This window comes from Bombina bombina, chromosome 3 (assembly GCF_027579735.1).
Source record: "Bombina bombina isolate aBomBom1 chromosome 3, aBomBom1.pri, whole genome shotgun sequence".
Lineage (NCBI taxonomy): Eukaryota > Metazoa > Chordata > Amphibia > Anura > Bombinatoridae > Bombina > Bombina bombina.
This window is the reverse complement of record NC_069501.1, coordinates 1,137,532,918-1,137,545,772: the sequence shown is the minus strand read 5'-3', so window position 1 is coordinate 1,137,545,772 and position 12,855 is coordinate 1,137,532,918. Positions and strand designations below refer to the sequence as shown.

Genomic DNA, 12,855 nt, shown 5'->3' with positions numbered 1-12,855 from the left:
ACGGTATCATATGATTTCTCCTATGCAAATATTCCTCCTTTACGTCGGTCGAATGACTGGGGTAGGCGGAGCCTAGGAGGGATCATGTGACCAGCTTTGCTGGGCTCTTTGCCATTTCCTGTTGGGGAGGAGAATATCCCACAAGTAAGGATGACGCCGTGGACCGGACACACCGTTGGAGAAAGTAATTTATCAGGTAAACAAATTCTGTTTTTCATATTATTTGAAAACATATTCACAAGGTTGAGGGAATAAAAAGTTGAGCTATGATGAAATGGAAGGTGTGTGTCAACACACTGATTGCAGTACCCATAGGGACAAGGCAGTTCAAGATTTTGTCAGTTAGGATGAAGAGGAACTTTCAGAGGGGAGGTTGTAAATCTCTCTAAACAGAGGAGTTAAATTATGCAAGGTGGGAGACGATCTGATGGCTAAAGAGTTCCAGTGAGCAGGGACAGCATTGGGGAAATCTTGGAGAAGAGAGGGAAGTAGTAATTATGACAGTAAATAGAGATAGGTCAGAGGTTAATAATAAAGGGCAGTTTGGAGAGTAGTTTTTAATTATATTATCATTTATTTATAAAGGGATAGATTACAAGTGGAGCGCTAAATAATTGCCTGTTTGCGGGAGTGCCATAACCAGCCATTACATTAGTGCTCCTCTGGTTAATTTTATAAATGTCCCCTAATTGCCCCTAAACTTAAATTATTAGTTTTCTTTCTTTTTTTTTTTTTTTTTTAAAATAGCATTTAAAAAAAAAAAACGTCACTTGGCAGTTTTTGGGGGCTAAAGTTGGCGTGCCTTTACATTGTGGTCTATGGGAACTGTGTGTTCCCTGTAAATATATATGTATATGCTTATACATATAAGCATATACATATATTTTTACATTTGCTGCCCATCGCTGTGCGACTTACCCCTTCGCTGTGCTAGTTTTCATGCTGTGTCTCCTATTGGAGCCTATGGAAGTGCGTTCTCGTGAGCGCAATGCTTCTGTGCAATGCGAACGCGAGGTCGCGTTTGCATTGCACCTTACCTGTAATACCAGCGCACACTTATAATCTGGTCCATAGTGTTGCTAACTTCCGTAGCACTGAATACAAAATAGGAGTTAGCTACGACAAGATTTGTGGTAAGGATACAGATACATAACAGACTACACAATATAAATTAATACAAGAGGAACTGACAGTCTACAGGTTGAGGGTGTGAAGAAATAAGGTTTGGAATAGCTTGTAATACAGATTGTAGTTGCAGCAGCAAGACAAGGCAGTTTAAGATTTATTTTGGTTAAAATAAAAAACAGAGGTAAGATGGTAAGCCTCTCTAAATAGGTGGGTTTTCACGCCTGAAACTATACAAGTTTGAAGATAGTCTGATGGAGTGGGCTAGAGAGTTTCAGAGGACAGCAGCAGTCCATGAGAAGTCTTGGAGGGAAGTAGAATTAATAGGAGCAAAGAGACATAGGTTTGAGGTTGAAGAAGGCAGGTTGGGGAGAATTTTGAGATGAGTGAGGAAATATAGTTGCAAGTGTTTTCTAGGTTAGGTTTAATAATAACTGTTTGCATAGGGAGTGTGGGGACTGGCAGAGCAAGGCATCTGTTGCAGATTGGCAATTTAGGTGGATGAGTCTAGCTAAAGCACTCATGATATATTGATGGGGGAGAGGCAGGATTTGGGAAGACCATTTAGGAGAAGGTTTCAGTAGTCAACACCCAAGAAAGTTTTTTTGGGTGGTAAGGAAAGGGCAAATTCAAGAAATGTTGCATAGGTGTGCACGGCATTGGATGCCTAAAGCTCTTCTTTCATCAAGACAGCAGACCTGGGATAAATTGTTGAGAGTAGAGTCTACTACAGTATGAGAAATGTCAGGTGTGGGATATTTTATACAGATTGAGTTGGAGGCCTTTTTGCGTGAGTCGGGTACTGCGCATATTACAAGTTCAAAGTAAAATGTTTTTGCTCGCATGCTAACCTGCTAGCCACATGGCTGGCATAATTTTCTGTTAATGTTACTTTTATTTTGGCAAACAGGAAGTGAAGCTATTAAGTAGTAGATGTAAAGGAGAAGATTATATAGAAAAATAATTGTAGAAACTGTTTGATATGATCTCCAAAAACATAGTAACTACGTAAACTCTGCTTTGTGCACAGGATCTAAGCCATAGCCGTTTAGTCTTCATTATTGACTCTGGTTATAACTGGTTTCTACCTCAAGGTTTTGTTATGGTCTAACAATTATTTTCCTTGTAATCTTTCTCCTCCTTCCCTAGTCTTTGCTGTCGGAATCATCAGGCTATTACAATAACCGCACATTATTACAGAGCATTAGTGTGTAACTTGTGTCACAGAGATGATACATTACTACTGTATAGTCAGTGTCAGATTATTCAGGCCTACCTACAGCTAAATCAAATAAGCAGTAAGTGCAACAATACTACAGAACGTACGTGGCTGAAATGGAAATCTGTAACCTTAACCAGTATTCACCTTTTGTCTTCATTTTCATTGCAAATCAAAGCAAGATAAAGTAGCAGTGTATAAGGTTTCCTCATATAGTATGATGTGAATAGTAAATGCATGAAGAAAACTAACATTTGTATTGATAAGAGCTTACAAAATGATCGTTTTAAATAAAAACAAACACAAGGAATAACTTAACACTGAAAACAATCAGAATTAGAAGGTCCATAACATCCAATATTTGCCAATATTATCACCTTTATTTCCAACAAGAAAGAATCACTATTTACCATATCAAAATGAAAAGAATAAGAAAAAAAAAAAAAAGATGGTGTCACATAATTGGCCATAATAATAAGTATGCTATAAATATACCTTTCTCCATTACACAATTTAATATTGAACATCAAAATAACTGAAGTTTATAGTCAAGGGTGAGAGCACTTACAAAGGATTGTGGTACTCAAACCAAGTATATTCAAACTACAGATTCCTCTAACTTGACTCAAACACACTACATTTGTCTGAGCACAAGCTTATTTGCATCTGTCCCTAAGGAGACAAATGCAAACAGGGACGGTAAAAGCTTGTAATTATTAGATATTTCTGTTGTCTTGCTATAGAATAGCATATAAGTCTAAATGTTTTTAAAACATCCTTTTTTTTTTTCTTTTTTTTTTTTTAAATATTTTATTTTTATTGAGGGGATAACAATAACAGACAGGGATCAGTTTGCTCAAACAAGCAAATGACACATAGTATATGACAATATAGTTTACATGAACAAAAAAAACAAATGCTGAGTAACAAATTTGGGTATAGATCTCTTGTTGTAACAATCATAACGGACTCGTAGATTGGAATATACACAAAATGGCAGAGCAAACCTCAAAGCTCCCTCTTTTCCCCTCATGGAAGCCGAGGCCGCTTATGGACCTCAGTAAGGTGAATGTACTACTCAGAGGGCTTTTAGTTAGTTCAGGCCTGAATGAGGCCTACACTTATATCCTCCTTCTTATAGCCGCTGGGACCATGGTTAGGTCCAGAAAACTAACACTAAGAGTGAAGGAGATGTAAGAAGAAAGTGAAAAATTAACAATATTTACGGGAGTACTTCACACTACTTCGAGAGAATAATCTACAGGGACTGGTTCATAATTAAACTTGAACCTTAATAGATGCCAGCGTATGACTATTCACATTAAAACAACTACCAGGAGGTCAATAAGAGTGTGAGTCTAAAAGCTGTAGGTTCAAAAAAACTTATAATCAGGTGAGGGACACACAGACCCTGAACCCATTGCGATGTGCCAGTAGTGTGATCACATGTATTTGGTACATAAGTGAATAAAACTCTTATACTGAAATGAGAGTGAAAAAATATCTAGAAGTATTGAACACAGAATACTAGTCTTAAGAAATTCCCGAAGAGCCATTATTATAAACAAACCAGGACACACTCAAACAAGGCTCCACGGGCAGGGCAGGGGCAGCACAACTCTGCCAAATAGGGATGTGGAGGATAAGGTGGTTATCCCTTACCACATCTTTAGAAGAGGGGGGAATAAGGAGGGAGAGGGGGGATAGGGTAGGGGGGGGGAAGGGGGGGAGGGAGGGGAGAGGAAGGGGGAGGGGTAAAGGGAAGGGATAGGGGGGAGAAGAGGGGGAAAGAAGAGGAGGGGGAGAAAGGAGGAGGGAAAGAAGAGGGGGTAGGGGGGGGGAGAGAGGGGGAGAGAGGGGGGGGGGTAATGAGAAGAGGGGAAGAGGGATAAAGGGATAAAAGGGGGGGGGCGGATTTAAAGTAGATGATTAACAACTGATCCCTAACATAAGCCCCAGGGTTACTGGGAACAGTAGGTATCTATTCGGATGTCAAGAGCAGCCAATGTGATTCTATATGCATGTGTTCCCAGTTGTAGTCTCAAACAACATTTCTAAACGTGCTCTTACCTTTTCGTGTCACATTAGCTGAATAACTGCTTCTAAATAGCACAGACATAGAGTAACCCCTTAAGAGCTATAAAGGTCAGGACTTTGTACATAATAACATTTTAAGGGATCTACATACAAAGACATTTACACTTAGATTCTTGGAGGAGCAGCTAACCAGTTTAAATAAAATATTCAAATATGTTCAGTAAATATTTAGCAGTGAGCTAGCTTCAACACACGTTGTACAGCTTTTAATGCCTTCATACAGCCTTCATACAGTAATATCTTGGATAGAGTTAACAATAATACCTGTTAGCAAATAACATATAGTTAGTATGCAAGGCCTGTCAGTCTAGATCATAATCAACATTCTAAAATAGAAGATAAAAAAAAATAGAGGGTTTAGGTTGCATACATTTGTATAATCCTGTACTAAAACAGTCCAGGGGCGTCATACATGAGCCCTGTAAAGGAAATATAGTTAAGCATGGCAGAAACAATATGTATGACAACCTCCAACTTTATAAGTCAGCCCAGGACAGGGATAAATTGGAGAGCAGGGCAGTGGGCAGTGTATGAAGTTCCCACCCGGCCCAATAGTTCTTAGTGTTTCCATTACCCAATTCCAGATCGCTCTAGTTGAAGTGAGCACAGCTCTCTGGGAAGGGGGGTATCTCCCAGGTTCCATGACCTAGTACAGTCCCCGCTCTGGGAGTTAAATAAAACACGAGTGGCCGCACCACCAGGCGCCCCCCACACAAAGAACAAGTACCTTCTCCGCCTCTTGGCGAGGACCCCCAGTGTGGCAACGTCCCGGCTGTGTAGCAATTGCGCTACATCCTCCCGCCCCATCTCACTCTCCCCCAGCAAACCGGGATAGAGTTGCTCAACCTTAGCCGCCAATGTTCCATTCTTGCGCGATGCGGGGTCTGGCTCGGCAGGCAGGAGGATGGCTGCTGGTAAGTCCATCATTTTCACTGAGGTACAGGCGCTAGGCGGAGGGTCCTTCCCGGCACAGGTATCGGTCTTATGCAGCGTCTCGGTGGTAGCACATTCCTGTCCTCCTTCTATTAGCTCCTCCATGTAGGTCTCACTGTTCCCCGGTTTGCCGGTCCCCTTGGGAGCGTAGTCCTCATTGTTATATAGGCCGCTGTGTTGGAGCCCGGGAATAGTGTCTTCAGCTTTAAGTGGCTCAGCCCGGTCTTCCTCTATGCCCATGAGTTCCATGAGCCGGTCAAATCTGCAGTGTATCCGGTGCTCAAATTCAGCAAACAGTGTTTGCACCTGAAAAAGGAGACTCTTTTGGGTCATCATGTCGGGCAGTAAAGCACGCTCTTCAAAGATGGCGCTTCAGTCTGGAGCGGCAGCTCAATAAGGCAGTATTGTAAAGTCCTCTCTTCCCTTGTTCACTGTCTTTTAAGAGCTATGTACTTGGGGTATGTGACCCCTGTAGCTCATGGGCAAAAATCACCCCAAATACCAGTCTCTAGTAAGCTAATAATAAGTTTAATCGTTATTTCTCTCAGGAGCTCCTTCTAGTTGCATCCGCCCCCCCCCAACAACAACATCCTTTTTACTGTAATTGTTCATCAATAACCAAACTCAACCCCCCATTTGCTTTCTTTGGAGGAGCCAATCTGGGCTTTAGTCTGCTGACTATACGGATGATCACATGATTAAGGGGTTTCCCCCAAAACGTTGTGTACTGGTTTGGATACCCATGTTACACTAAGAAATGAATCAGTTTATCTTGGAGAGACTAAGTTTTTTTTGTGAATGGATTGCTGGTATAGTGCTGGGCTCACTCTTGTATATTGGATTATAAAGGATGGTCACAGTTATTATGTAAGTATAAAGTGAATTTGTTTGCAGTTATCAGCTAACGCCAAATAGCGATTACTATATAGCTGAGTTAGCCTTGAAAAATAAGCAGGGTACATTTCCATTTCATATAAAAATCTCAAGGTGTTTACTGTCCCTTTAAAGGGATTTTTATATAATATATTTAGGTATGCATACTGAAACAACTTTGCAATACATTTTCATTATTTATTTTGCCCCCTTTAAATGTAATTTAGCTCTGTTTCTAATTCTCAGAACTTCAAAATGTACCCTGCCGACTTCTCAAAGCTAACTCTGCTACATACATATCCCTAATTGGCATTAGCATATAACTGCAAAACAACTGTATGACTGTCGCTAGTCGGATTTGGACTAAAACCCAGATTGCCTTCTCCAAATAAAACAAATGATGAGTGGAGTTTGGGTTATGGAAAAATAATTGCAGTAATTTCTTTTTTTAAATGTTAACACTTGGCTAATCTTTTAAAGATAAATAAAACCACCCAAAATGGCACAGTCTGTGTCACTGTATGTATTGGCGATCTGTCTTCATATGGTAAAGGGAACACAATCAGTGCTTCCTTACCATATGAAGGCAGATGCCTTCTAAACCCAGCTGCAGTCTCTGATGCCAAAGCTGACAGCAAGGACCATAGCATGCACCTATGTGTTGTACATAGGTACACAGTACGCTGGGCAAAGTATTGTGTAACATAGTACCTACAACTATTTGGCACAAGAGGATAAATAAAGTTTTTGTGTGCTTTCTACCCTAAAAATGTATTTTCTGCCCTTTTGTCAAAATGCATCTAGATAAATACCCTGGGGTGTTTCAATTCTACAAATAAATTATCAGTTAAGCATAAGTTATGTTAATTTCCATCGTTACGAGGAGAGTCCACGGCTTCATTCATTACTTGTGGGAAATACAGAACCTGGCCACCAGGAGGAGGCAAAGACACTCCAGCCAAAGGCTTAAATACCTCCCCCATTCCCCTCATCCCCCAGTCATTCTGCCGAGGGAACAAGGAACAGTAGGAGAAATATCAGGGTATAAAAGGTGCCAGAAGAAAAAACAAAAAATTTAGGTCCGCCCAACGGAGAACCGGGGCGTGAGCCGTGGACTCTCCTCGTAACGAAGGAAATTAAATTATCAGGTAAGCATAATTTATGTTTCCCATCTAATACGAGGAGAGTCCAGGGCTTCATTCATTACTTGTGGGAAACAAATACCCAAGCTCTAGGACACTGAATGAAAAACGCCCAAAAAAGTCAAATTTGTAAAACTTTGTAAAAGTATGTAAGGAGGACCAGGTAGCTGCCTTACAAATCTGCTCCATAGAGGCCTCATTCTTAAAGGCCCAAGAAGAAGCCACAGTTCTAGTTGAGTAAGCAGTAATCCTCTGAGGAGGTGTATGTTCCGCTGTCTCATAAGCCCAACGAATCATGCTCCTCAGCCAAAATGATAGGAAAGTAGAAGCCTTCAGCCCCTTGCGCTTCGCCGAATAGACCACAAACAAAGCTGAAGTTTGTCTGAAATCCTTCATAGCCTGAAGATAGAATTTCAAAGCTCGAACCACATCCAAGTTATGAAGTAACCGTTCCTTCCAAGAAGCAAGTTTAGGACACAAGGAAGGAACTACAATCTTCTGATTAATGTTGCGATCAGACACCACCTTAGGGAGAAATCCCAGTCCAGTGCGAAGGACAGCCTTATCTGCATGGAAAACTAGGTAAGGAGGCTCACATTGTAAGGCTGCTAATTCAGACACTCTGCATGCCGAAGCAATGGCCAGTAGAAAAAGAACCTACCAAGACCGATTCTTAACGTCAAGAGAATGCATAGGCTCAAACGGAGACCCCTGCAAAACCTTCAGAACCAAATTTAAACTCCAAGGAGGAGCAGAATGTCTAAACACAGTCCTGATCCTGGACAGAGCCTGAACAAAAAAGACTGAATATCAGGGAGCTCAGCAAGCTTCTTGTGCAACAGCCCAGATAGAGCCGAAATGTGTCCCCTTAAAGAACTGGCTGCAGGGGGGCGTGGCCTGACCGAGCTCTAAGATGGAGGCTTAGGTGAAGAGCTCCGTGCAGTCAGGATATATACATGAGCATTATAGCATACTACAATGTGAAAAAAGAATCATTTGGGCAAGGAGAGACCATCTAAAAGCTAATCCATGCTTTAGTTTGCCCGGATAACAACAAGGAGTGCGGATTAGACTCAGCCTGAGAGACATCAGCCGGGTAACGGTGACACAACCCGCAGGGTACATAGAGACATCGGAGCAGACAAAACACCTCAGGCACTCAGAAATATTAACGGTGCACCTTCGGCACGAAACAGCAGTCCAGAGGCTCCTACCCGGCTGAGGGAGGATGTGAAAAACGGGACTTTTTGATCCGCCATTGACACGTGGGGGAAGAACTCCGCATCATCTCACTGAGCTGTCGGAAATCAGAGGCGCTACTTGCCTCATTAGACTTACTGAACAGGCCGGGCGAAAACATGCTGACAGGTATCTGTAAGTAAAAGGGACTATCAGAACCATGCAGGGGTTATGCAATGGCGGCTAAAGTTTAACCAGAGACGCAGCTAAAATAAAGGTGCGTAGCAAAGGTCAATTTGGCGCGGTAAGCTCATATAACTGGCATACAATGTGAAGTAAGGGAATCACTTAACATATTACTGTCAGTGTAAAACAGAGAGGGGTCATTTTGGAGGAGTCTCAACACAGGCCGCAAGATTAAAAACCCAACCAGGTTTTAATTCACAAAAGCAATAGGAAGTGGGGGTGGAGAATTGTGCTACTATCCTGAGCAACAAATATTTTTCTTTTCTCTTCTCTTAACCGCAAGGAAGATAATTAGACACTGCAATATTCCTGTTATTTACCAGTATTTAGAATCACTCCCCCCCTTCCCTCCTTTCCTATTACACCTGGTGGAACACACAGAATAAAAAAAAGAGAGCAAATAAAAACACGGATATACCATGTCGGCCAGAAAACCAAATAAAATAGATAGACCCCCTAAGACAACACCTGTGGACACTTTTTTTAAAACATCAAGGGCAAACAAGATTCCTGAAGTCATGGAATCGGAGACAGAGGAGGAGGGATTTGAAGGGTCTTCTGATTCAACTCCTGCAGAGCAAATCCCTGTCACAAAAGCAGACTTGCAAACATTGGTCTCCAAGAAAGACATTGACACAAATTTTGAAAAATTGTGGAGCAAAATAGATAAACTCCATTCTTCAGTAACTGCAAGTTTAAAAGAAATAAAAGATGACATCACTGAAATTGGCAACAGGGTGGACACCCTTGAAACTAATCAAGAAGAATTATCTGAGGATATTTCCACTCTCTCAAAATCTTATAACTCCCAACAGCAAGAAATTCAGGAACTTCAGGAAAAAATGGAGGACCTGGAGAACAGGTCGAGGAGATGCAATCTACGTCTTAAGGGAATCCCGGAATCAATCCTGAATAAGGACTTAAACTCTTACCTCCTACAACTGTTCCGTGCAATCACAGGAGACAACACAGATGACTCCTTTCAGATAGAGAGAGCTCACAGAGCCCTTAGAGCTAAACCTAAAGATGACTTACCGCCCAGAGATATTATTATCAAATTTTTACGTTTCCCTGAGAAAGAAAGAATTCTACAGGCAGCACGCCAAAATCCTACTTTTAAATTCCAGGGGAACGTGATACAGTTCTATCAGGACCTTTGTATACGCACTCTTCAACGCCGCAATACACTAAGACCACTCACAACCCTCCTCAGGAAAAATCAAATACCATATAGATGGGGATTCCCATTCGCCTTGATAGTGATGAAAGAAGGCAGATCCATCAGCATCAAATCGCTTGAGGAAGTGCCCTCAGGGTGCAAACAACTAGGCTTGGATATACCTGATGTCTCCAACATTAATCCTCCAACCAGTTCATTAGTCCCTATGGAACCTAGGGGCTCCCCTCTCAAGAGCAAATGGACAAAGATCCCTAAGGGGGGCAAGAAATCTAAATCCTGATGCTCACAATTTCAGTTGCACAGAGAACACTGGACTTATCCTTGAAATGCTGACCCTCACAAAGCAGGGCTTCCCACTGAGGGAATCTTTTGGAAGGACTAGTGTCTTTTCAATTCCTCATTGGGGAGTTGGACATGCTCACGAACTGAGGTTTCCTATATCCTTTTTTTTTATATAAGGTTCTTACCGTTTCCCTGCCCTTTGGTAATAGGTAAAGGGCGAAATTACTGAGAAAGTTAGTTGTGGATAATGTATAGCTATTATGTACTTGTTAAAATATGCTTAATGCCATTTGTTGCAATAGGGCTGTCATTTAGTCCTACTGACTGCACACTTCACCTCTCCTCTTCTTTCCTTTTTCCTCTTTACTCTTTTCTGTCTCTTGTCTTCCCAGTATTCCTTGAGCCATTCCTTTACTCACTTACACTCTCTCTGGGAGGGGATGAAATTAAGGTACAGAAACATCTATACGTTCTGGTTTAAGTTTATGTTTATTCTGATGTTTAAAGTTGTTAAGTTTAAGTATGAAACAAGGGGTTATGCTCATCTCAAATCATGCACTATCACAGATAACGTAGTTTTTTGTGGCTCTTCCGTTGCTCCTCCTCCAGGGGCTTTCCTGAGACTGCAGGTAAGTGCGGTTTTTATTTATGACAATAACATAGACCAATCCCGACACACCACAAGATGACTCTTCCCAATATTAATTTAGTATCACACAATGTAAGAGGCCTGCACTCGGACATTAAGAGACGTACAGCTCTCACACAATACAGGAACTTACACGCCAACATAGTGTATTTACAAGAGACCCATTTTGTTAAATCCTCTGTCCCCAAATATTGGTCGAGAGACTACACTCAACATTATCATGCCACATCAAACACAAAGAAACGAGGGGTTTCCATCTTGATTCACCACTCACTTTTATTTGTACATGGGGAAACGATAGCGGATAAGGAGGGTAGGTACATACTGGTACAGGGCCAGATACAGGGAGTGGATGTGGTGCTGTGCAATATCTATGCTCCGAATGAGAAACAGAATGTCTTTTTCAGAGACATTTCACACTTGTTGACCGGATGGTCTAAAATGCGGATCATATTAGCAGGTGACTTTAACCTGGATATTCAAAGATTAGTACATGGCCCTACCATGATTTCCAAAAAAAGTGGGAGACTTAGATCTATGGCCAAATCCATTATGGACTCCCTGGGCCCCCATTCTCTAATTGATTCGTGGAGGACGTTGCATGGTTTAACCACAGACACAACATATTACTCAGCAGCTCATAAGACTTACACCAAGCTGGATTACATTTTCATAAGCCAAATACTACAACCGGTTCTTAGAGCAGCAAACATACACACGTGTGTATGGTCGGACCACTCTGTCACCCAGGTTCAGTTGGGGGACTTGAGAGACCCAAATAGGGCGAAGTCTTGGACTTTTGACCCATCATGCACTAAAAGTCCCCAGATTAAAAAGAACATATTAAGAGCATTGGAGGAATATTGGAATATTAACTTAGACTCAACCTCTAATCCTATCAATGTTTGGGCAGCGCATAAATCAGTGATCCGGGGGCTTCTCATCAAAGAAAAAGCCATACTAGCGAGGAAAACTAAAACCCATATTTCCCTATTGTATTCCGAGATAGAGGAATTAGAACGCTCCCACAAAAAGACTTACTCGGCCACTACACTCCAATCACTACAACTAAAAAAACAGTCTCTGGCAAAATATTTAAATGAACACTCCATTAAAGCAGCACATAGGTTGAAATCAGCCTACTTTCTTTATGCTAACAAACCAGACAAATTTTTAGCCAAAAAAATTAGGGATACCCACCAAATATCATCAATCCCAATTTTGCAAGACACGTCGGGTCATTTAACCTCACACCCACAAGAGATAGTGGATACATTCGCACACTATTATAGGGATCTCTACGACGGTAGAAAGGTAGATTACAACAATAATACACAACAAAAGCAAACCGACTTCCTAGATGGTGTAAACTTGGGGGTTATTTCAGAGGAAGATCATAACATGCTTAATGCTAAAGTCACACGGGAGGAAATTTTAGGGGTCCTTAGAGACCTCAAGTCAGGGAAGGCACCGGGACCAGATGGGTTCCCTGGTGAATATTACAAACTGTTTAAAGCAGAGCTACTCCCACACATTATTAAATTCGCTAATCATATCATGGAGGGCCATGAGATACCAGCAGAGCTACTACAAGCTAAAATTGTCGTACTGCCAAAACCAGGGAAAAATCCGAAATTTTGTAATAACTATAGACCAATCTCTTTAATAAACCAGGACATCAAAATTGTGACGAAGGTACTAGCTAATAGACTTAAGCAAATACTCCCGACATTAGTACACCCAGACCAGGTGGGCTTCGTGATGGGGAGGGAGGCCCCGGATAATGTCCGACGAATGACAGGGGTGATAGACTACTTGACAGAAAACGAAGTGCCTTCTCTGCTCCTCTCTTTGGACGCAGAGAAGGCATTCGACAGAGTGGACTGGAAGTACATGTGGACAGTGCTAGAAAAGAGAGGGATACATGGGC

At 41.6% G+C, this 12,855-nt stretch overlaps 1 protein-coding gene across 1 annotated transcript in view; it reads right to left on the bottom strand.

Annotated features, from left to right (window-relative positions):
• ZDHHC20 (zinc finger DHHC-type palmitoyltransferase 20) overlaps window positions 1–12,855 on the bottom strand; it is a 241,653-nt gene that overhangs the window by 121,953 nt on the left and 106,845 nt on the right. The gene's annotated exons all lie outside the window — the stretch shown is intronic.